This window comes from Odocoileus virginianus, chromosome 13 (genome assembly GCF_023699985.2).
Source record: "Odocoileus virginianus isolate 20LAN1187 ecotype Illinois chromosome 13, Ovbor_1.2, whole genome shotgun sequence".
Classification (NCBI taxonomy): Eukaryota; Metazoa; Chordata; class Mammalia; order Artiodactyla; family Cervidae; genus Odocoileus; species Odocoileus virginianus.
In genome coordinates this window covers 40525177-40550998 of record NC_069686.1, presented here as the reverse complement: position 1 = coordinate 40550998, position 25822 = coordinate 40525177, and positions in this window count along the sequence as shown.

Sequence of the window (25822 nt, the reverse complement as noted above, 5' to 3'; positions counted from 1 at the left end):
GAGAGTGGTCAGGCTTTTAGCTTGTGTGGCTTATGGGCCAGATGAGGTGGAGAGAGACCAAGACTCAGTAGGATGAAGGGTATATTTCTTGACAGCAAGACCTCATTCAGCATACCCCTTCCCTGCAGTGGGAACAGGAATGCATGCAAGCTTGATAACTTAATCGTCCAGAAACAAAAATGAAGTATGTCTGAAAATTTCCTGTTAAATCTAGTTGAATTTTCATTGTTCACATCTTTGTGGTCTATAGTAAAGGCAGTACAATTTTTATCTTGTTTGACTTTGTGATGTAAGGAGTCAGATTCTGATTCAGACACATTCAAGGTTGGACATATCCCTGTCTTCTACTCTAGCCAGCACTTAAGTGTGCGTGGCTGGCACCTGGGGAGGATATAAAAAAGACAACCCTTTGGTCCCAAGTCTCAGTCATCAAAATTTCTTAGGTCTAAAACAAAGTGTAGACATAAACTTTAAATGGGAACTGCTTGTCATCCTGAAGTGGAGAAAGGCTATCTTTTCTATTTTACAAATGAACAAAGTCAAAAAATATGATTTTAGCTGCTAGCCAACTCTTTAGAAATCAGGTTAGATTCCTTTCTAAATGCTTATTTTTCCTTTCACAACTTTGTCCCTTTTTCCATTACTCCTGAATTGAGCAGCAAAGAAGGTAAAATACACAAATATTCAATCTGTTGATGTGAATTCAAAGACAATTTACTACAAAGGATACCCATATGGTGCAGTTGCCACAGCAGTCCCCATTTATGCTATCTGTCCCAGCAATGCATTTTCTATCATTCTCAAAGGATCCAAGTTTGAAGAATAAGTCACATGATTATCTTAATCCTATATTAACAACTACAAGTGAGGGTCATGGAAAGCGTATTTGTAGCTATATAATTCTAATTTTTCCTTTTCAAAGTGTTTCTTAGGAAAAGATCATAAATGTCATTCAAAAAGTATTTTTTTTTAAATGAGGGGTTATATAACTTTTAAAAGGGTTATGTATTCAAAATGTATTCTTAATAATAAATTCTCCACTATGATCCTTTTGGGGGGGCTTTAGGGAAACTATCTAATGTCAACAACTAGGATAAAAAAATCTAATGTCAATAAAATGTCAAAACATAAATCTAAAAATAATTTAATTTAAAATAAATGAAACCATCATTTATATAATTCCATTAGGTTTTTCTGCCAGACCCTAATTCAAAAAGTGTAAATTATTAACCACATTACATTGTATTCAGTTCTTCATTTTTCACTAATAGGTGGCTGCCTAAATTTCTACAGTTGCTATAATTTTTCTTGAGAATTTATAGAATTTTAATATTTGATTACATGAAAAAATACTCACTAGAGTTTTTTTTTTAATCTTACGTTTTTACTCACCCTATTCAACTACTAAAAGTCAATTTGTTAAGAGTGTACACGCAGCCAGAGAAAGCAAGCAACTCGGCTGGGGCTGCTACAAACCCAACAGTGAAAACTGGAAATCTCTTGCAGGATCTTCATCTTCCACACATCAAAATGAACAGGGAAACAGACTAGCACTATGAATGTGTACCTTTTCCTCCTAGAAATTCAGGGACCTGCCATGTGAGACTGTTGTGATTCTAATTTTACTTAAGAATTTCTAACAATCCCTGTGCTAGCCTTTCTACCTGCCAGCCTACCTATTTATTTTGCAATCCATCACTCCAAATTCACTTGCCGAGGATCCTGAATATGTCTATCCATTTTCAGGCAAGCCCTTAGGCCTTGGTTCCCCCATTTAAACTGACTTCATTCCTCTTCCCCTTAGCATGATGTCTCATCTTAATCAAATGCCTGAATCTGGCCATCACTCGTCCACTCTGGAATGGAGATTTAAACAAAGTGACACCTGCTAAGAAAATTCTTTTTCTAGAAAATAAAATGTGTTCTTAGGATAGAAGAAGAGGCTAGTTCACTCTATCTCTAGCAGCTCGGTCTCATTGATTTCCAACATCAAAGAATCAGAGTTCATCTGAAGAACAGCCGTCCTCATCCTGCTTTCAGATTCCTCATCCACCTCTTCATCCTGAACACAGAGATGCTACCCTGTGGCCTATATTCAGGCTTAGATTACACTCAGGGATCTCTGGGCTCAAACTCCTACTTGCAGCATGCTAAATCATAATTTGACTTCCATGCATCACCAGACTCTTGGACCAAGGACCACAGTTAGTTCCATGGGAGACAATGTTGTCATTGCTTCAGGCTTGGATTTTAACTCAATCCACTGATTAACCACCTCTGGAATCTAAACTTCACTGCTGTTTGGTTTAAAGATTATATATACTTGTGGAAATTCCAGATCCTATAAAAACCTATACCAACTTCTCTCCATAATATTTAAATGTATTGAGTTGAATGTTCCAAGTTTCACCCATATTGGTTAAAACAATAAGATAGAATTCTGTTCAGCCTCATCTTCTGATCAAAGCTTGAGGCGAGTGTAAAAAGGAAAATTAAAAGCTATAAAAGGGCTTCTTGAGCAGCCTTGATAAATAGACAAATTAATCTATTTAAAATCCCTGTCATATTTTTAGATCATTAGTTTCCTTGACATGTTAAGTGCTCAATGTAAAGATCCAATGTTAATCTGAATACCACAAAACAAATCAAATGAAAAATCAAAACTGGGAGGGAAGGAAGAAAGGTCATAACATTCTTAAACAGAAGTTTCTAAAAATATTTTAACAAAAACCTGTTTGAATCTTAAGAATGAATAATATTTCAAACTCATTCATGTTTCATGAAAAACTTTCAGTTGGCACTGAAAATAATTTTCGGGAAAATATGAATTGTCAACTAATCATTCTATATGTACTACTAAATTCTGATAATAATATTCATGAGAATTTGTTTAAAGGAGGTGTTAAGAATACACAGAAGAACTATACAAAAAAGATCTTAATGACCCAGATAACAACAATGGTGTGATCTCTCATCTAGAGCCAGACATCCTGGAGTCTGAAGTCAGGAGGATCATATGAAGCATCACTACAAACAAGGCTAGTGGAGGTGATGGAATTCCAACTGAGCTAATTCAAGTCCTAAAAGATAATGCTGTTAAGTGCTGCACTCAATATGCCAGCAAACTTGGAAAATTCAGCAGTGGCCACAGTACTGACACAAAGACAGAAATATAGATCAATGGAACAGAATAGAAAGCCCAGAGATAAATCCACGAACCTATGGACACCTTATCTTCAACAAAGGAGGCAAGGATATACAATGGAAAAAAGACAACCTCTTTAACAAGTGGTGCTGAGAAAACTGGTCAACCACTTGTAAAAGAAAGAAACTAGAACACTTTCTAACACCATACACAAAAATAAACTCAAAATGGATTAAAGATCTAAATGTAAGACCAGAAACTATAAAACTCCTAGAAGAGAATATAGGCAAAACACTCCCTGACATATATCACAGCAGGATCCTCTATGACCCACCTCCCAGAATATTGGAAATAAAAGCAAAAATAAACCAATGGGACCTAATGAAACTGTGCAAAGCTTTTGCACAACAAAGGAAACTATAAGCAAGGTGAAAAGACAGCCCTCAGATTGGGAGAAAATAATAGCAGACGAAGCAACAGACAAAGGATTAATCTCAAAAATATACAAGCAACTCCTCCAGCTCAACTCCAGAAAAATAAATGACCCAATCAAAAAAATGGGCCAAAGAACTAAACAGACATTTCTCCAAGGAAGACATACAGATGGCTAAAAAACACATGAAAAGATGCTCAACATCACTCATTATCAGAGAAATGCAAATCAAAACCACAATGAGGTACCATTACACGCCAGTCAGGATGGCTGCTATCCAAAAGTCTACAAGCAATAAATGCTGGAGAGGATGTGGAGAAAAGGGAACCCTCTTACACTCTTGGTGGGAATGCAAACTAGTACAGCCGCTATGGAAAACAGTGTGGAGATTTCTTAAAAAACTGGAAATAGAACTGCCATATGACCCAGCAATCCCACTTCTGGGCATACACACCAAGGAAACCAGATCTGAAAGAGACACGTGCACCCCAATGTTCATCGCAGCACTATTTATAATAGCCAGGACATGGAAGCAACCCAGATGCCCATCAGCAGATGAATGGATAAGGAAGCTGTGGTACATATACACCATGGAATATTACTCAGCCATTAAAAAGAATTCATTTGAATCAGTTCTAATGAGATGGATGAAACTGGAGCCCATTATACAGAGTGAAGTAAGCCAGAAAGATAAAGAACATTATAGCATACTAACACATATGTATGGAATTTAGAAAGATGGTAACAATAACCCTATATGCAAAACAGAAAAAGAGACACAGATGTACAGAACAGACTTTTGGACTCCGTGGGAGAAGGTGAGGGTGGGATGTTTCGAGAGAACAGCATTGAAACATGTATATTATATAGGGTGAAACAGATCATCAGCCCAGGCTGGATGCATGAGACAAGTGCTCAGGCCTGGTGCACTGGGAAGACCCAGAGGGATCGGGTGGAGAGGGAGGTGGGAGGGGGGATCGGGATGGGGAATACATGTAACTTGATGGCTGATTCATGTCAATGTATGATAAAAACCACTACAATATTGTAAAGTAATTAGCCTCCAACTAATAAAAATAAATGAAAAAAAAAAACCTATTTAAGAAAAAAAAAAAAAAGGTCAACTTTCTTTCCAATCCCAGAGAAAGGAATTGACAAAGAATGCTCAAACTATTGCACAATCACACTCATCTCACACGCTAGGAACGTAGTGCTCAAAATTCTCTAAACCAGGCTTCAACAGTACATGAACCAAGAACTTCCAGATGTTCAAGCTGGATATAGAAAAGGCAGAGGAACCAAGAGATCAAATTGCCAACATCCATTGGATCACAGAAAAAGCAAGAGAATCACAGAAAAACATCTACTTATGCTTCATTGACTACACAAAGCCTTTGACTATGTGGATCACAACAAACTGGAAAATTCTTAAAGGATAGGAATACCAGACCATCTTCCTGTCTCCTGAGGAATCTGCATGCAGACCAAGAAGCAGTTAGAACTGGACATGGAACAATGGACCAGTTCCAAATTGGGAAAGGAGTACATCAAGGCTGTATATTGTCACCCTGCTTATTTAACTTATATGTACAGTACATCATGCAAAATACTTGGCTGGACAAGGCACAGGCTGGAATCAAGATTGCCAGGAGAAATACCAGTAACCTCAGATATGCAGATGACACCACCCTTATTATGGCAGAAAGCTAAGAAGAACTGAAGAGTCACTTGATGAAAGGAAAAGAGATGAATGAAAAAGCTGTATTAAAACTCAACATTCAAAAAACTAAGATCATGGCATCCAGTCCCATCATTTCATGGCAAATAGATGGGGAAACAACGGAAAGAGCAACAGACTTTATTTTCTTGGGCTCCAAAATCCCTGCAGATGGTGACTGCAGCCATGAAATTAAAAGATGCTTACTCCTTGGAAGGAAAGTTATGGTCAACCTAGACAGCATATTAAAAAGCAGAGACATTACTTTGCCAACAAAGGTCCATCTAGTCAAGGCCATGGTTTTTCCAGTAGTCATGTATGGATGTGAGAGCTGGACTATAAAGAAAGCTGAGCACCGAAGAATTGATGCTTTTGAACTGGGGTGTTGGAGAAGACTCTTGAGCATCCCTTAGACTGCAAGGAAATCCAAACAGTCAACCCTAAAGGAAATCAGTCCTGAATATTCATTGGAAGGACTGATGCTGAAGCTGAAGCTCCAATACTTTGGCCACCTGATGCGAAGAGCTGACTCATTTGAAAGGACCCTGATGTTGGGAAAGATTGAGGGCAGGAGGAGAAGGGGACAACAGAGGATGAGATGGTTGGATGGCATCCCTGACTCAATGGACATGAGTTTGAGCAAGCTCCATGAGTCAGTGATGGATAGGGAAGCCTGGTGTGCTGCAGTCCATGCGGTCACAAAGAGTCAGAAATGACTGAGCAACTGAACTGTACTGAATTGAGTGTGTTTATACAAATGGTAGATCAGGGCTACCATTAAACTTGTGTTAGACCTCAAAACTGTGGTCTTCTATAGCATATACAACCTTGAAATCTACTTCCAAGTAATCTGTGGATATATTTACCAGCAAAATTTAGAGCACCCTCAGTGCATACCTAGAAAGGTTACCTATGGTGAGAGGTTAAGGTGTATTGAAACTTTATAACACACTGTCTGTGGAAGCAGAGAGTGAGAGAAGAGAGAAATGAAAAGGCACTAATCATGTTTAATATAACACCTCAGTGTTCATTGTAGCACTGTTTATAATAGCCAAGACATAGAAGCAACCTAAATGTCCATCAGTGGAGGAATGGGTAAAGAAGATGTGGTAAATATGAATCAATGTTAGAGAGACATTTACATTTTTTATTTCATTTCATCTTTGTGAATCATCTATCTTCCCCATATGAAGAAAATGAGCCTTAGGGAGACCCTGTGTTTCACTCATAGAGCTGGAATGAGTCAGGCCAGAGACTTGTAACCTAGCTTTATGTGTAATATCTAGATAACTCATTAGTTAAGCATTTCATTACATATATTTGCATTACTTCATTTATTTGGGGTCATTTGATGCTTGGGAATCTAAGCAGAGCAATATTAATAGGTATGTGTACCAGTACCTATTAGAAACAACAAAAATAATAATAAAATGAGCAAGTGGTAGTGATACAAATCAAAGGAAATAGATGAAAGCTAAATCAGGAGAGAAGTATCAGAATTTTCACTCTGATGTATTTGAGTTTAGTGTAACACTTTCAAAATACCTATTCTAAACCACGTAAACCTCACTGACCATGGCTCCTAAAAATGTTTTCAAAGTAAAACACTAGACTCTTGCCTGGTGAATCCCATGGTTGGAAGAGCCTGGTAGGTTGCGGTCCATGGGGTTGCTAGGAGTCAGACATGACTGAGCGACTTCACTTTCACTTTTCATTTTCACATATTGGAGAAGGAAATGACAACCCACTCCAGTGTTCTTGCCTGGAGAATCCCAGGGACGGGGGAGCCTGGTGGGCTGCCGTCTATGGGGTCGCACAGAGTTGGACACGACTGAAGCGACTTAGCAGCAGCAGCAGCAGACCTCAAAACTTTGATCTCTTGTATTCAGCCTTGAATTCTACTTTTGTAGGATTTATTCTGTGATTTTAAATATAGCATAATAACCTAAGTTTTTGTGAGTGGACAAATTTATGGAAAAATACTTTTAGAGCAGCACTCTCTGACAGGGCTTTCTGCAATAGTGGAGATGTTCCATATTTGCATTGTCTATATTTGGCTACTGAACACTTGATAGAAGGTTAGTCGAACGGAGGGATGGATTTTCTAATCTTATTTAACAAATTTCATTGGTATAACCACATGGGGCAAGTGGATACCATATTGGACAGTTGTGTCTAAAGCCTTGCTACTCAGTGACCTGAGGACCAGCAGCACCACCATCACCAGGAAGCCTGTGAGAAATGCAGAATCAGGAGGGTTTTGAATTTAGAGTATGGAAGAAATGGAAGAACAAGTTCTCCAGCTAATTCTAAGGTACCTTTAAGGTGTGAGAAAAAGTGATCTGATAGTATTGTCCATGCTGCACAATTTCAAAATTTAATAGAGAAAACATTAGCATAAATCACAATATTCCTTTTAAGGGTAAAGAGTCTGTGACTATATTATAAACAAAATATTATTATCAACTTCACAACACTAGGCAATAAGTTGATTTCCAAATATCCAGATGTATGGCATTGTTTCCAAAACATAAAGCCCCACCCACCCTTCATATGAAAATTTGCCTCTAGATGTCTGGCATCTTGTAGGTGCTATTATGTCCTTCAGACTAACTTGCTCACTGTATACTCGCAAATTTCCATGATGATCTGCAAAGAAGAACAAGTGTTGTTTTTCCAAGATGTTTCCTAGTGGAAGAGGCAATTAAACTTATTAAGGGAAAGTGGTCACTAAAGTATAGAGTGTTGTGCTTCTCTGCTTTTGCCATTTCCTACACAACAGAAACCTCAACTCCCCAAGGAATAAGCATTAACAGTCTGAAAATGAATAGTAACATCTTTTTCCTCAATGTATTAGTTTGGGGGATTTTAGACATAGAAAGCTGTAGACAGTTTGTAATATATTATCTCCAACAGTCCATTGGCAAACAAATAATACTTCTATACTGCTTTCATTAATCTGCTAACATAGATTGTTTGTTCAGTTAGCTTATCTGATTTCGGGTGGCATGAGAAACCAAGTGTGCTTCTAATAAGGTGGAAGTGAGCAAAGAAGTAGAGAAGTTCGAAGGATGATAGCATACATGACTGGGAAGTGTGCATGTACCTTGGAAAACGATCAATCATGGGTGAGATCCTTGAAAGATTCAGCCATAGAGATGAGTTGACTGCACATGTGCAGTCACACACTCAGCTGACCTCAAGAGTTGCCTGTGGTCTTTCTGTTTCCCTTCGGTCAGCTTTTCCCACTCACCATAGGTATATTCAGAGTTTTAACTCTCTCAAGCTCCTTTCCCCAGGATCACTGCTATCCTACTCTTTAGAAGTCATTAGGTAAGAATTCCTAATTCTCCCACCCTTGCCTGGCTTCTTCCCTCTTCCTTTTCTGCATCTGTTAGTCCCATGGTGGGGTCTCAAGGGAGCATTTTCTTAATAAATCACTTGCACATTAACCCTCTTCTCAAGGTTAGCTTCTAGGACCACAAATTAACACAAATGCAGCTACAGACCTTTGCAAATGGTTACCTCCTCTGCCACAAAACTCTTCCCCCTCAGTTTTTGTCCTTCAAATAATTTCTTACCTTGCAAGTCTTATTTAACATCAATTTAATATTAAGGCCTTCCCTAACTACCTTATTATCAAACACACTACTCTTTTCAAAATTTTTTATAATTAATATATATATATATATTTTAAATTTTATGCGAACAGTTAATATATGAAACCATAGCAGATAGTTCAGTACAATAGTGTTGTCAACTGTGGGCCCAACGTTGCCCTTAAATCTCTAGAACTTATTCATCCTGAATAACTGAAACTTTATACTCACTGATCAGCAACTCCTCACTTACCCCTTCCCCTGCCTCTGGCAGCCACCGTTCTACTCCCTGCTTCAAAGAGTTTGACTATTTTAGATATCTCATATAAGTGGAATAATGCAGTGCTTGTCTTTCTGTGACTGGCTTATTTCATTTAGTATAATGAACTCAAGTTTCATCCAAGTCATTGCATATAGCAGGGATTTTAAACAATACCTGAGCTCCTCAAAAAGTTAAAAACAGACTGCCACTTGATCCAGCAATCCCACTTCTGAATATTTACCGAAAGATCCGAAATTAGGACCTCAACCTGATATTAGCACCCCTACAATCATTGCAGCCTTTATTCATGATAGCCAAGATGTAGAAATAACCTAAATATCCATTGGTGGATGAATAAAGAGAAAGTGGTATATGCATACAATGGAATATCATTCAACCAAATTGATTTTTTTCATAGGTTGTAATTACTTTTGGTCTATTTATATTTCTTTTAGTGTCAGTCTTTCATACTAGACAGAATTTCCACAAGGGTAGGCACTATATTGCTTTATTCATTCCATCTCGCACAAAATGAGCATTCAAATATCCACCGACTGGATAAATTTAAGACTTCAAATTTTACAGGAAAGAAATACAAGTTGAATTCATAATTCCTAAAGAAAATCACTGCACAAATCATAAAACTTTTTGATGCCAAAGTAGCCCCCCAAAATATCTCTCCCCATTCTCTAGTAGGCATAAAAGATACAAGGTGCTTACACAAAGGTGACCATTTCAACATATGCTCACCTAACTCTGCATTTTTGTACAATGAATATGGTATAATAACGAAGTTTTCTCAATTATTGTCCATGCTAAACTTATCAAGTGACTGATTTGAAAATAAATCTTTTAAAATTTCGTATACTCTTTGATTTTTAATAGTGGTAATCTACCCTTCTATTGTGATGGGTTGCTTTTCTCTCACATTATAATTTCAGGGGAAAAGAGCAATTAATTATTGGCTTTAAATTAAGGGAAAAAACATAATTTCTCTTGTAGATTCTTTTAATAAAGGAGAAAAAAGATTAAGTCGATTTTAAAATTTAGTGTCAGATAATGGCATATGTCATCTCGTGGGTGCCTAATGAAGCACCTTAGCTAGGAAATGTAAGAAGTAAATAATGAAACAGACAACAGAAAATCAAAGGATAATGAAGTATTCACCACATAAACAATTTTTGGTAGCTTTCTAACTAATATACAATTTATATTCATATGTATTTCAATAACCGATTTCTGCCTCTTGTGCCTTACAGAGAAGATGTATTGAATATGTTTCTACCAAACAAGTTATTTTTCATTTCTTGTGAAGTCTAGTCTGTTCTTGTCTTTGTCCTGCCTCTTTTAATTTTTTTCCTTTTAAACACTTACTCCAGGCAACTCAAATTTTTAAACCAGTACTCACAATCTCTAAATTTTCCCCCTAATATCATATTTACCATGAAAAGTCCATTGCTTATATCTATTTCTAGATCACATTCATGTTGTAGGTAGATTGATTCTAAGTATTAAATATAGCTTTAAGCGCATCCTTCAAGACTACATTTAAACAAGAACAAAGACATACTATACGAAGGACATTTCAGATTCTCATTGTTTTCTGCAATTCAGATGCTTGAAGTGTCTGTATTGCAACTCTTATCTTCCCATTAACAAGAAACTTCTGGAAATTGATGTGGAAATTCTACATAAATGTATTAATAAAGCATATATTATATATATTAAACAAGTTATATGTATATACACACATACACATATCAAGCTAAAGTTTTTAATAATGAGCCAAATAATAATTGATGGTATAAGTGTCAATTTTTATATCTCAATATAAGAGTTCATTTCCTTTGCTGATGATGATCTAAGATAAAACAATATATTAAGTTTTTAATTAGATTACAAAATATATTCAAAATCACCTCAAAAGTATATATAGTATTAAATTTCATTAAATATACTGCTTTCCTAATTATCTTCTAACCATCAATTTTAGAAAATAAAGCTCATTTGAATAATAAGTTGAATAATTTTTTATTATAAAGCCTAACATGATATGAATCACCACAAATAAAATGGATCAAATAAAACGATCCACCTAGCCTAGTAACTTACTCTAATTACTATCACCACATCTGACCTATGATACATACTCAATTGATATGAACTGAAATGGTAAAATGTTTCACAGGGCACTGGGGAAAAAAAAAACTGTCCTTTATAAGATGTATCATGATTCTTTGGGTTGCAAGTAAACTGAAAAGATTAAAACACGACTGAGATAGGCAGTGATTTATTAGACCACATCACCTAAATCAAGTAGAGTTGGGTTCAATGAAATCATCAGGTCATTGACTCCTTTCATTTTTTGGCTCTGACTTCTTCCATGATGTATCATTCTCAAACTTAATGTGGCAGAAAGATGGATAACAGCTCTAGGCGTATAATATACTAGGTTCAAATCCAGTGAAGGAAGAAAGGAAGGAAGGGAGGAAAGGAGGGAAGGAGGGAAAATAACAGGTCTTTTCTCCAACAGTCAAAACCATTAGCAGTCAATCTATTTTATTTTCTACTCTCAACCATGAAGGAGTACCCCTCCTGTCATAAACTATATAATTGGACAAAACATAAGAAATAATTTTTATAAGAGTTTTCCTAGAAGGAGTGCAGGATTATGATTTCTTAGAGAAGGCTGATAACTAGGGGCAGCCCCACAATTGCTCCTGCCCTTCACATGGTGGCGCTTTCTGGTCCACGGCAGTGAGGCTAAGGAAACCCAGCACATTAGTATCCAGGCACATTAGCATCCAGGAGGTGAGAAAACAAGGAGATCGGAGTTTGGGGTTACTGAGGTGGAAGGATTTTATGACACAGTGTACTTCAGAGAAGGGAGCTCTGGTGAGAAGGAACTCCAGAAATCTGCAACGTCTGCCCTTAAAACGTGGCTAAAAACTGTCTTAAATAAATAGGGCAAAATTCCACAACAACAACAAGAATTACTACTGGTGAAAGAAATGCCACTGGAGAATGAACAACTTCCAGGACATCATAGGGTGAATAACCAATGAGTTCACACATGCTTGGAAACATTCAGTTTCAAAGGCCAAAGGAAGAGATCTTCTTATACACTCTAGGACCTGTAGTAGAGACCCTGGAAAAGTCACATCTTAGAAGCAGCACTCAGATGTATAGAACAGACTTGTGGACTCTGGGAGAAGGCGAAGGTGGGATGTTTCAAGAGAACAGCATCGAAACATATATATTATCTAGGGTGAAACAGATCACCAGCCCAGGTTGGGTGCATGAGACAAGTGCTCGGGCCTGGTGCACTGGGAAGACCCAGAGGGATCGGGTGGAGAGGGAGGTGGGAGGGGGGACCGGGATGGGGAATACATGTAAATCCATGGCTAATTCATTTCAATGTATGACAAAAACCACTGCAATGATGTAAAGTAATTAGCCTCCAACTAATAAAAATAAATGGAGGAAAAAAAAATTAAAAAAAAAAAAAAGAAGAAGCAGGGTAATTTAGTCCAAAGAGAAATCTAGTCTGGATGAACTATAATAAAAAAAAGAAGAAACCTCAAAATGATCAGGCTGATCTCTAAATAAGTTTACCATAGGCTGTAATAACATTCAACACTTCATTAAGGAGGACAATCCAAATATGTAATAATATAGAATCTACAATAACCAACATCAAATAAAAATATAAAAAAATATAGATATAAAAGAATACAGATATAAAAAGAGGAAAATATGACAACTAGGTGGAAAAATCAATTGATGAAAACAAAACTGTAAATGTCAGAGATGACAAGGCTAGAACAAAAGGGTTTTTAAATGTTTGATATAAATAGATACAAAGAGTCAAATTTATATATTAATATATTAATATTATATTAATATTTATATTTATAAATATAAATATTTCTCATAATAAATGAGAAAATAGCAAATACAAATAGAGAAACATAAAGTATTTACAAAGAATAAGATGGAAATTCTAAAACTTCACAGTAAACTATACCGAAAACATCACTGGATCAGCTTTACGTTAAGTTTGATCACTGAATAGAAAGTGGATACATTTAAATAAAAGATAAAGATAACCGTCCAAACTTAAGAAGGGATAATAAAGAGGCTGAAAAAATGAGCAATGTAAACCAGTTAAAAAACTCATGTAACTGAACCATTAGAGGAGAGGAAAAAGAGACTTAAAGAATAAAGCATATTTTAAAAGGTAATGGTTGAAAATTTTTGAATATGATTAAAAAAAAACTATAAATCCACAAACCCAAAAATTATAATGAATGCAACAGGGATAGTCATGAAGAATAATGTACCAAAGAAATATTTGAAAATCAATAAAAAGGAAGAAAAATCTTTTATATAATACTCATTAGATTGTTTTTTAGTTAGATTCCACATATAAATGATATCATATAGTATTTGTCTAAAAAATAGAACAAGCTAGTAAATATTAAAAAATTATAGCAAATAAACTAGTGGTTATCAGTAAGATGATGGAAGGAGGGGAGGCAATATGAGGGTAGGAAATTAAGAGGTACAAACTACTATGTATAAATAAGCTACATGTATATATTATACAACACAGACCAATATTTTATAATAACTATAAATGGAGTATAACTTTTAAATTTTGTTAATCATTATGTTGTACATCTGAAATTATATAATATTATATATTTACTATACATCAATTTTAAAAAACATGCAATACAAAAAAGAAGCTGTAAAAGCAGACAATAAATAAAGAAGACATATAGCTTATAGGAAACAACAATGAGAAAACCAGAGTTGTCCTCAGAGATGTAAAAGCTAGACAAAAATAGAATGGCAACTTTAAGGTGCTGAAAGAAAAAATATTACTCTAAATTTGACAAAAAAGAAAACACTTCAAATAAGAATAATTATCTAGACAAATGAAAACTGAAACCATGAGTCACCAGCAGATGAATACAGTATGAAATGCTAAAAACAGGATTTCAGAAGAAAGAAATAATGCTAGACAGCAGTTTGAGACAACATAAAGAAATGAAAAGAAAAAATAGATGACTAAGTTGAAAGACAAATAATTCTCCCTGTAGTTCTTTAAGTTCTTTCAAAGCTAACTGACTGTTGAGAGCAAAAATAACACTATGATGTTTATAACAAATCAAGAAGGAAAATGTATAATGTGATAGGACAAAGATGGGAAGGGAGAAATGGTAAAATTACTAAGAAGGCAAGAAGATGGACACTTCAAAAAAGAATATTTATATTAATGGCCACAAGAAATAGTGCTGAATATCATCAGTCATCAAGGGATATGCAAATTAAAATCACAATGAGTTTTATTACATTTGTACCAGAATGGCCAAAATCAAAGAGTGACACCATATCACATGCTGGTGAGGATTGGGAGCTTAAGATAACATAAACTCTTTTGAAATTTGTATGGCATTTTCTCATAATTTTCTTATAATCATACATTTGTCCTAGCAATTCCACTATGTGTCTCCCCAACATAAAGCAAAATACACATTCACAAAAATATTGTAAAGGATTAGTAGTTTATAAAAGTCACAGACAAGAAAAAACTTGAATGTCCCTCAACAGAAATAAACAAGATTTGATATATACTCAGCAAAAAAAAAAAAAAAAAAGAAAGAAAGAAATTGGTAAAACATGCAATACCATAGATGAAACACAAAAATGGTATCTTGAGTAAAAGAAGACAGAGAGTAAATAAAGTATAACTTCATTTATCTAATGAACTAGAAATATATTAACTATTATGTGATGATATAGATGACCTAGAAACTTGTCAGAATTATTATTTAGAGAAGACAAAGAACATTAATCCACTGATGAACTGAGAAAACTGGTAGACTCTTTTGAGGACTTGAATGGATTGACTAGAAAACACAAAAGGCATTTTTCAGGATGATAAAAAATTCTGTATTTTGATGAGAGCATGAAATAAATGGCATATGTAATCTCTCCCTCTACTTTCTCCTCTTCTTCCTCCTTCTATAAAAAGGAAGAACAAATTTGATTCCATTTTGGACCTATTTCTTTTACTTTGCCCTTTGTATTTTGTTGCTTTGCTACAAGCTCATCACTAAAGGTAAATTGTTCATAGCTTAAAGCATACATAATGGTTCTAATTTCTCAAAACTGTATGTAAGGTACTTTTCCTAAGTGCTTTTAGGACAGCCACGTTCCACAGTTCCAAGAAACACTATTCACATTTTATTCTATGTAGCCTATATTCTACCTAAATAAATAAAATATTCATTGTGACCTTGGCGTCTTCCAACACACTGGCCTTGATGAAAGCTGTATAGAGCTTCTCATTTAATCCTTAGTAAAAACTTATGAGTTGGATAGAAGTTATTGCTTCTCACAGGCTTCCCAGGTGGTGCTAGTGGTAAAGAACCTGCCTGCCAATACAAGAGATGTCAGAGATTGTGAGTTCGATCCTTGGGTCAGGAAGATCCTCCAGAGGAGGGCATGGCAACCCACTCCAGTATTCTTGCCTGGAGAATCCCATGGACAGAGGAGCCTGGCGAACTACAGTCCATAGGGTCACAAAGAGTCAGACATGCCTGAAGTGACTTTGCACAGCCCAGCACATTACATTGCCTTTCGCTGGAGAAACTGAGGCACAGACAGGTTAAGTAAATGTCCATGATAATCCAATAACAAGTAGAGTAAAAATGTGAACTTGGTAGTCTGATTCTGGAACTCTTAACTTCTACCCAATACTGCCTTCCTCATGAATTATTATGAATAAACAGATGTCTTCACTTTTACTATGCACATACTCTCCTTACCTACATTTAATGAATCTCATGTTTATTTGCCTCTCAATTCTCCATCTGTGTCATTTCTAACTTTAGGCAGAAGAATACACATGAAAAATAATGTTACTTAATTATTTCAGGAATAGGTTTCTTAGCCAAGGGCTGAAGTGCAACTTTACAGGTTTTTCAGAATTAATACCAATTTTATTTTCTACTTTTGAAAGTTAGTTTATCCCAACAGAACAAGAAGAAGCCTGGCAGTGCGGCACCTCTTCAAGACTGTGCGTTATCCTTTTAGTACAGAGAAGGTGAGGATCAGGAATCTTATAACAGCACATTCTTTAAATTCTGATAACCATCTAAATTCCCAGATATTTACCTAAACAAATTTCTTACTAAAAATAAGCCAAGCTGGCCAATTTATTGACAGGGGAAGATAAGGGAAAGAAAAATGCACAGTCTTCTTGTTCAAGAAGGACACAGGAATACAACAGAGCAATTCAATTATTTGCAAACATATTAAAAATTTTGGTTATAATAACAATAGATGTTTCCTACCGAAAGCGTATTAGCACTCTAAAGAAATAGCTGGATTCTACCTTTGCATTGCACTCCATGTTTCATCCTGTGTAATGCTGAAAATGAAACAGGGCATCAGTGAGGGCATAAAAAGATTCAGGAGAGTAGACACACAACTAACTTCTTCCATAAATTAGACTACTTTGTGGTAAATGTCTTGTTACAAATATTAGAGATACTAGATTGGATTGTAGTTGGACCAAGGGAGGTTCCCCGCCCCACACAGGTTTAAGTTAAAGATGGGAAGTTAATAAATTCTATCCATTCCACTCCTCTGCTTTTCATAAACCAAAAAGGGAAGAAGAAAGTCTATAATTAATAAAATTAATTAATAATTTTAATAAAATTAAAACCACACATTGGTCTCCATTTATTTTTGTAATATCATAATTGGCCTAGAAAGTCCTTGTATATTTGAAATTTTGTGAACAGCTACACATGTCCATTTCCTATGGAGAGAGGGCATATGTTTTAAAAGATTCAAAGAAATTTTTATCTCAAACAATTTAGGAATATATGTATAAAACAATTTAGGAATATATGTATAAATTAAACAAAACTTTAAAAGAAAACAAGAGGATATATCACCATCTAGAATATTACTTCCACTATCACACTTGCTTTTCCCTACCACAGAGAGAATTAAATATTTTTTCTACATATTTGGATAGCAATTTGTTCATAACTTTGTTATAAAAGTTATTATAATGTATTTTTAGTTAGTTCATGGAGTTGCTATCTGCTAGACTTTCCCATCATATTCAACTCTTGAAGAAAAGGAGGTCTGCATTATTTATTACCTAAATCAGTATTGAGCACAGAGTTGGCCCCCAAATCTGTCAGTTTATTAAAGGTACTTCATTTAAACAGTCAATACTTTTTAATAAACATTTTTATGAGCTATTGAGTCACAATACCTTCCTTCCATATGGATGCCATTATGAGTCTGTAGGGCACTTCCATTTAAAGGAAACAAATTTTATCAACACTGTGGGCCATAAATAGCACTGCTACTGGACATACATTATAAGAAAAAAATCCACTTCATCAAATCTCTTGCTTTGTGAATTATCAAACCTTACTGAGGGTGGAATTTCTTCAGGGAAGCCTTCACTCCATTCATAGTCTAAGTTCTTGAAACTCTTTTTGTTTTCCTTTATACCATGTCCTCTGCATACTATCCTAGTATCTCCTGGATCCTAATTTTAGGTCTTGTTTGATAGATTCTTCTCTACTCAGTCCTTCAGGTTTAATCCTAAGCTTCTTTTGCATTCTAGGTAATACTGTCTAATTCCTTAACTGTAATTACTATCTACAAGCTGACTACTCTCAAACTTCAGTCTTAACCTTAACCTTTTTCTTCAGTGCTAAGTTTCCTTTGCCATTGATTTATGACTTTCTCCCATAACTGCTTCTCCTCCTGTGTCCCTTGACTCAATATTTCCTCCATGACACAGTATCTTATTGAAACCAGACGTGGGAGTCATTCTTGAATTCTCCATCACCCTCACCTCCCCCACTCAACAGGTCAAAATTGAATGTTGATTTTCCTCATTATGAGTTTGTTGCTTCTCCTTTGTCACTAGCATGACCTGAATACTTTCCTTCAAGCTTTCTTTAGCCAAAGCATTAGGAAGCATCCTGAAATTTCTCTCTTCTCTCTGATACATAACTAATTTTTACCAAATCCTATCAACATTAGCTTTATAATTTATTCTGAATTTGTTTAGTTCCTTTCACCTCTGTTAATCCTATCTGTAATTAGAACACCATCATTTTTCCTTATATAACTCTCCCACAATCTATTCTATGCATATTAATCAGAGCTTCTTAAAGAAAAGAAAATTCTTAAAGAATTGAAAACAGCCACCTAAAGATAGAATAAAAAGGAAAACATTTTAAGCAGAAGAGAAAGCATACACTAGAATCTAAATTGGCAAAAATGTTCATATGTTTTCAGAACAGAAGAAGGGAAAATGCTGTTGGTGTACAGTAAAAAGTAGGAAAACTGATTGATGATAAAGCAAGCAATGAGATGAGGGCCAATTTATACAGACCATTGTAGAATCACAACCTTATTTATCACCTTAAAATGCCATTCTTATTACTAGGAAAAATAAGGATTATAAACAAGGAAAGAGCAAGAAATTAAGTGGAATTAGTTAACAGGACTTTGGCCATGTGATGTGAAGAACTGACTCATTGGAAAGACCCTGATGCTGGGAAAGATTGAAGGCAGGAGGAGAAGGGGATGACAGAGGATGAGATAGTTGGATGGACTCATTGACGTGATGGACATGAATTTGAACCTCAGGGAGGCTCCGGAGAATTGGTGATAGACAGGAAGCCTGATGTGTTGTAGTCCATGGGTTGCAAAGAATCGGACACAACTGAGTGAATTGACTTGAACTGAAGAGATGATGATATCAAAGACAAAGTTACAGATGTTTAAGTGAGGAAAAGTGCTGGAATTTAGAAATATTGTGGAGGTTGAATAGGGTTGTATGGTGGATTGAATATAAGCTGTTAGGGAACAACAAAGAATGCCTATTATAGTCCTGGCTTGAGAGACTGGGAGAATATTAATGCCATTCTTGGAAGCAGAGATTGAGGAAAAGATTTCATGTGGGAAAATTACAAATCAAAGTTTCAGGATTGAATACTTTAAAGTTGAGATACTATGAGACATTCAGTTGAAAAGTCATAAAAGTGAAGAGTGAATGAGTTTCCTTCCACTTTCCACAGCACTCTGGTACAATCCTACTATTAGATGAACAGAAGAACAAAGAATATTCTGGTTAGGTTCTGAGCATATGCAAAGATGACATACAGAGCTTGGGGGTAATTATCAAGATAATATACAGTTAACAACCAAAATTCAAAGCTCTAATTGCCTTTCTTAGAAAATAAACCTTCCAATTAAATAATGGAAATTAATGCATGGTGAATGTTTTTAAGGTAACAATCTAGCAAAAAAAAACCTGACACAGTCCACTATAAGGCAAGAAAAAATGATCATTCTAAAAACACAATGCTTCAGTTGGATAATACGGAAGGCCAATAACATATTCAGGGTATTTCTGATCTACCCCAGATATGGTCTAGCTCCTCTTAGAACATGATAATGTAGGTAATAACAAGAGGTTTCCATCAAGGTTTAGGATTCTGAGGCCTAGGTAAGAACAAATACATTATTTATTTTAAGCAACTGAAAATAATACAAGTAATATTGAAACAGGGGTGAAGTATTACATTTGAGGGAATTTGGAGATCAGAACCAGTTAAATAATAATATATATCACACTTAGGAGAGGAGATGAAATCACAAACAGAAGAATAAAGTTTGTATCCAGAAAGAAGGAGAAATCATAGCAAATACTCTGTACAGATCACATGAAAGGCAGTAGGATGTTGGCTATCATAGCTTTGGCACCTACTTTCCCTGCTCCCCAGCAGTCATGGCCACTTGTGGGGCTACAGAAAGCTGGAAAAAATAAAATAAAGTCTGTTCATAGTAATTTGGGAACATCCATGAACTAAATAATACCCATACCCTTCGTCAAGCTCATTTCAAAGGGACATGTTTTGGAACTTCCCTGTTGGTTCAATGGTAAAGACTCTGCTCCCATGCAGAAATTTGATCTCTGGTCAGAAACTAAGATACCCTATGCTGTGCAGTGTGACCTAAATAAATAAATAGAAGCTCTTTAAAAAGAAACCAAAGGGATGCATTTTGATCAGGGTCTATGCTTTATGTGATTAAAGAACTTTTAAAATTATATGCAAGAGAGAAGCAAAGGTTCTAATCTAACAGAGCTGCAGGAGGATGTCATAAAATAGTGAGATTAGTGAGTTTCACTTCTTACAGACTTAGAATCAATTGGGAGTCTTTTAAAACACATGAGTACTTAGGTTTGATCAAAACAGAATCTGAGTAAATTAGTTTGAGACATCCCACTTTGTTTAAAAACTCCTGAAATGAATTAATGAAACAAAAGAGTTTATGCAGATTTCTGGACATTTAAGACATTTTGTCATAATATAATTCAAACACCTTACAAGAAATGGTGGTGTAAGAATTTTTAAGTGTTCTTTCTTGCCTGATGTCCTGCTGTGCAGTGCTTAGTTGCTCAATCATGTCCAACTCTTTGCAATCCCATGGACTATAGCCCACAGGCTCCTCTGTCCATGGAATTCTCCAGGTAAGACGCTTGAGTGGTTGCCATGCCCTCCTCCAAGGGATCTTCCTTCTTGCCTGCACTATGTACTATTTTTAATTTTAGAGTTAAATGTCTACAGTTTTAACACGTTAACCCCAGTGGTTCAGTTGCTCAGTCATGTCCAACTCTTTGTGACCCCATGGACTGCCGCATGCCAGGCTTCCCTTTCCATCACTATCTCCCAGAGTTTGCTCAAATTCATGTCCATTGAGTCAGTGATGCCATCCAACCATCTCACTCTCTGTCACCCCGCTTCTCCTCCTGCCCTCAATCCTTCCCAGATTCAATGTTGTTTTCAATGAGTTGGCTCTTTGCATCAGGTGGCCCAAAATATTGGAGCTTCAGCTTCAGCAACAGTCCTTGCAATGAATAATAAGGGTTGATTTCCTTTAGGATTGACTGGTTTGATCTCTTTGCTGTCCAAGGGACTCTCAAGAGTCTTTTCCAACACCGCAATTCAAAAGTATCTATTCTTTGGCACTCAGATGTCTTTATGGTCCAACTCTCACATCTGTATATGACTACAGGAAAACCATAGCTTTGACTATATGGACCTTGGTCAACAAAGTGATGTCTCTGCTTTTTAACACACTTTCTAGGTTTGTCATAGCTTTTCTTCCAAGAAGCAAGCATCTTTTAACTTCATGGCTGCAGTCACTGTCCCCAGTGATTTTGGAGCCTACCACAGGAATAGGGGTACTGGCAGCATCTGTCCTGGGAGGGGCATGTTAGCATAAGTCCTCTTGAAGGTTACCATTAACCCCATCATGGAGTCTGTAAACTCTAGGACTGGATCATCTCAGGCCAAACAACTAGCAGAGAGGGAGCACAGCCTCACCCATCAGCAGACAATTGGATTAAAGATTTACTGAGCATGGCCCTGCCCACCAGAACAAGACTCAAATTTTCCCCACAACCAGTCCCTCCCATCAGGAAGCTTGCACAAACCTCTTATCCTTATCCATCAGAGGGCAGATAGAATAAGCAAGCAGCACAATCACACAGCCTCCAGAAAGAAAACCACAATCACAGAAATCTAACCAAAATGATCACATGGATCACAGTCTTGTGTAACTCAATGAAGCTACAAGCTATGTCAATGCAGTGCTCCCCCCAAGACAGATGGGTCATGGTGGAGAGTTCTGATAAAATTTGTGGTCTGCTGGAGAAGGGAATGGCAAACCACTCCAGTATTCTTGCCTCAAGAACCCCATGAACAATATATAAAGGTAAAAAGACATGACCCCAGAAGATGAGACCACCAGGTTGTTAGTGTCCAATATGCTACTAAGGAAGAGCAGAGAAATAGCTCTAGAAAGAATGAAGAGGCTGGGCCAAAGCAGAAATGATGCTCAGCTGTATATGTGTCTGGTAGTGACAGTAAAGTCTGATGCTGTAAAGAACAATATTGGATAGGAATGTTAGGTCCATGAATCAAGGTAAGTTAGATGTGGTCATGCAGGAGATGGCAAGAGTAAATATCAAGATTTTAGGAATCAGTGAACTAAAATGAAATGGGAATGGGCAAATTTAATTCAGATGGCCGCTATATCTACTACTGTGGGCAAGGCTCCTCAGAAGAAATGGAATAGCCCTTAGAGTCAACAAGAGAGTCTGAAATGCAGTACTTGGGTGCGATCTCAAAAATGACAGAATGACCTTTGTTAATTTCCAAGGCAAACTATTCAATATCACAGTAATCCAAGTCTATATCCCAACCACTAATGCTAAAGAAGCTGAAATCAAGTGGTTCTGTGAAGACCTACAAGACCTCCTAGAACTAACACCAAAACAAAAAAGATGTCCTTTTCATCATAGGAGATTGGAATATGAAAGTAGGAAGTCAAGAGATACCTAGAGTAACAGGCAAGTTTGGCCTTGGAGTACAGAATGAAGCAGGGCAAAGGCTAACAGAGTTGAGCCAAGAGAACGCACTGGTCATAGCGAACACTCTTCCAACAACACAAGAGATGATTGTACACATGGACATCACCAGATGGTCAGTTCTGAGATCAGAAATCAATATATTCTTTGCAGCCAAAGATGGAGAAGCTCTATACAGTCAGCAAAAACAAGACTGGGAGCTGACTGTAGCTCAGATCATGAGTTCCTTATTGCAAAATTTGGGCTTAAAACTGAAGAAAGTTAACCCCAGAGGTTTATTTTAGTGTTCTAGCTGCATGATCTGCAGCATACAAGTCAGGTTAAATGGGACTATAAATGAATATACAGATTCTAAATCCCAGATTTGGGTTGTGAGCAAGGATGAAGGACATGAAATTCTTTTCTTCTACCTATTCTTCTTGTCTCCTTTTCCCAATGTGACATAGACAAGAAGTTGGATATATTATAACTTGACCAAGAGGAACAGAAAAGCCTGAGTAGAGGCACAAATAAAGATTGATTTTATACTGAAGACACTATTAAAAGACTGTCTAAAATGAGGGTTCCCAAAAGCAATGTAAAAATTCAAATTATTAGATGGGCACTTAACTTTCCAAAAATGGGTTACTGAAAAAGAAATTTTAAGATTGAATCTAAAATGAAGTAATATAGAATTAGCAGAATCTTCAGAGAGAGATTCTTTTACAAAGAATAAGGCATAATTAAGAGAAAAACACTAGTTCACTTTGTTAATCCAGAGCTTCAGGTAAGTTTCTTCTTTTTATGAAAGAGGAATAAACACCCATTGCTTTAGGTATCTGCAGGTCACAGGGGTGTGATCATGAGCACAGATGTGCAGATAGGTAACAAAATAATAGTTGACAGATTACTTTTTTTTTCCAATTGTCATGTACACACAGAAATGATTAAACAGAATGTCACTAGACATATCCTCTCTATGGCCAAATGCAATATTTTTTTTTTCGAATGCAATATTTTTATTCAAAAAAGAAATTGGGAGAATCTGAGTAATACAGACTTAGAGAAAGTTTCTGGCACCTATATATTCATTTGAAGAGTTGATATTATGCCTGGGATTTTGCCAGATTTGGAGGGACTATGCATGCTAAGTTACTTCAGTCATGTCCAACTGCTCGTGACCCTACGGCCTGTATAGCACACCAGGCTCCTTTGTCCATGGGACTCTCCAGGCAAGAATATTGGAGAATTAATGGCCATTTCCTTCTCCAGGGGATCTTCCCAATGCAGGGACTGAACCCACATTTCTTGTCTCCTGCATTGGCAGGAGGGTTCTTTACCACTAGTGCCACGAGGAAAGCCCAAAATTACACTGAGCGGAACATAATTAATAGCCAATGTATATGGTATAGAGACTACCATAATTGCCATATTTAAGAGAATATGATTTACCAAATATTTAAAGATATATAAAGCTGGAATTTATTATTTTAGGCAGCAGTCAAGTTCTAGGCTAGTGTGAACCTGAAGAGAAATAGAATGGACTGGTCGTGATGCTCTCTGACTGTTTGGAGTACATAGCAGACATCTGGTCACGGCAAAAGGTTCTTTACATTTGGTCCTGTCAAAAACCGCTTGTCACACTGCTATATTTAAAATGAATGACCAACAAGGACCTACTGTATAGCACATGGAACTCTGCTCAATGTTATGTAGCAGCCTGGATTGGAGGCTGGTTTGGTCAGAATGATAGACGTATACGTAAGGCTGAGTCCCTTCGCTGTTTACCTGAAACTATCACAACATTGTTAATGGTTATGCCCCAACACAAAATAAAAAAGTAAAAAAGAAAACAAAACAAAACACTTGTCCTGGACCAAATTTGCTCGTGGATATTTTGATAGGACCAAATTTCGAGGACTTTTTGGTGTGGACCAAATATCTTATAGATGTTTTGGAAAAAATGAAGTGTGCTATGAGGTCATAGACATAATAAAACTAGTTTGCTTGTGTTCTAGCTATCTTGAAATCAGTGCTACTTTCTTAAGTGTTCTATTGTGTACTGTTCACTCATTTCCCCTCACTTTTTCAAGAGAAAAGTGTAACCTCTATTCAAAAAAAGTTTCTAATGTGTCATGTGATCAATAGATAAGTACCTTCGTTTTAAAAATTAGACTAAGGCTATTTTCCTTTTACTGTTGTATAAACAGGGAATTGAAGGGTAAAATAGTTAAAACTTAATGCTATAGTGCTAATGTGGCTTTTAAATCACGTCAGCTGCAATCACTGCATTATAATTAACAATTTATTGAACCAGCAATAAAATGAACATCACATTACTTCTTAAAGCAGCAGAATAAAATGGCTAATAAATAGCATAAGCCAGACAAATTGCAGAGTAATAGAAATTTTCTTAAGATTTATGGTGTGCAGAAAGATGGATGTGCTATTAGTAGGAGCTCCAATACTTGACAAAATTCTTTTACAAAGACATTGTTACCATGCATGTCAGAGTTCACAAGTCTAAGTGGTTTATCCAAATTTTAGCTCTCTGCTATTACACTGGAAAATACTCATTACAAGGTTTTGAAACTGCAAGCAATGTGTACATTTGCCAACATTCAAACTGCTACTGCCAAAAAGATAGTAAAATATTTTATAAACTGTCAAATAACAAGTCTGCTAGCTTAATTTGAGTCTATTTTATACTATACAGACTGTAAAAACTATTACACTGATTCACTTCCTGCAGAACTTTTAAAGAACAGAGAACAGCTCACATACAGGGTAAACAAAATAACTGACTTTTACCTTTTGAAACCTCCTGATAATGTCATACTTCTGTTGCGGAAGCATCTTTGTTTTCCTGAAATACAATCACAAACCCCTTAACAATCAGCCATAATACAGGAATCTATGAAATTAAGTGAGATCATAGAAATAGTCAAATTAGAATCATGCTCCACATTTCACCATTACAGATACTGATAAGGAAATAAGATACTTTCATTGTTTCAGGTGATAATATGAATTATGGTGCTTTGTTTCTTACATGGAGTCTTAAATTCATAATTTAGAATAAAATGAAATCTTTTATTTTGTGGCAATATCCAGTAACAATTTACAATAGTATTTCAGGAATTTCTTTTTTAAGTTTTAATTTTAAAATTAGTAGTAGTAGTCAGGGCAATAGTA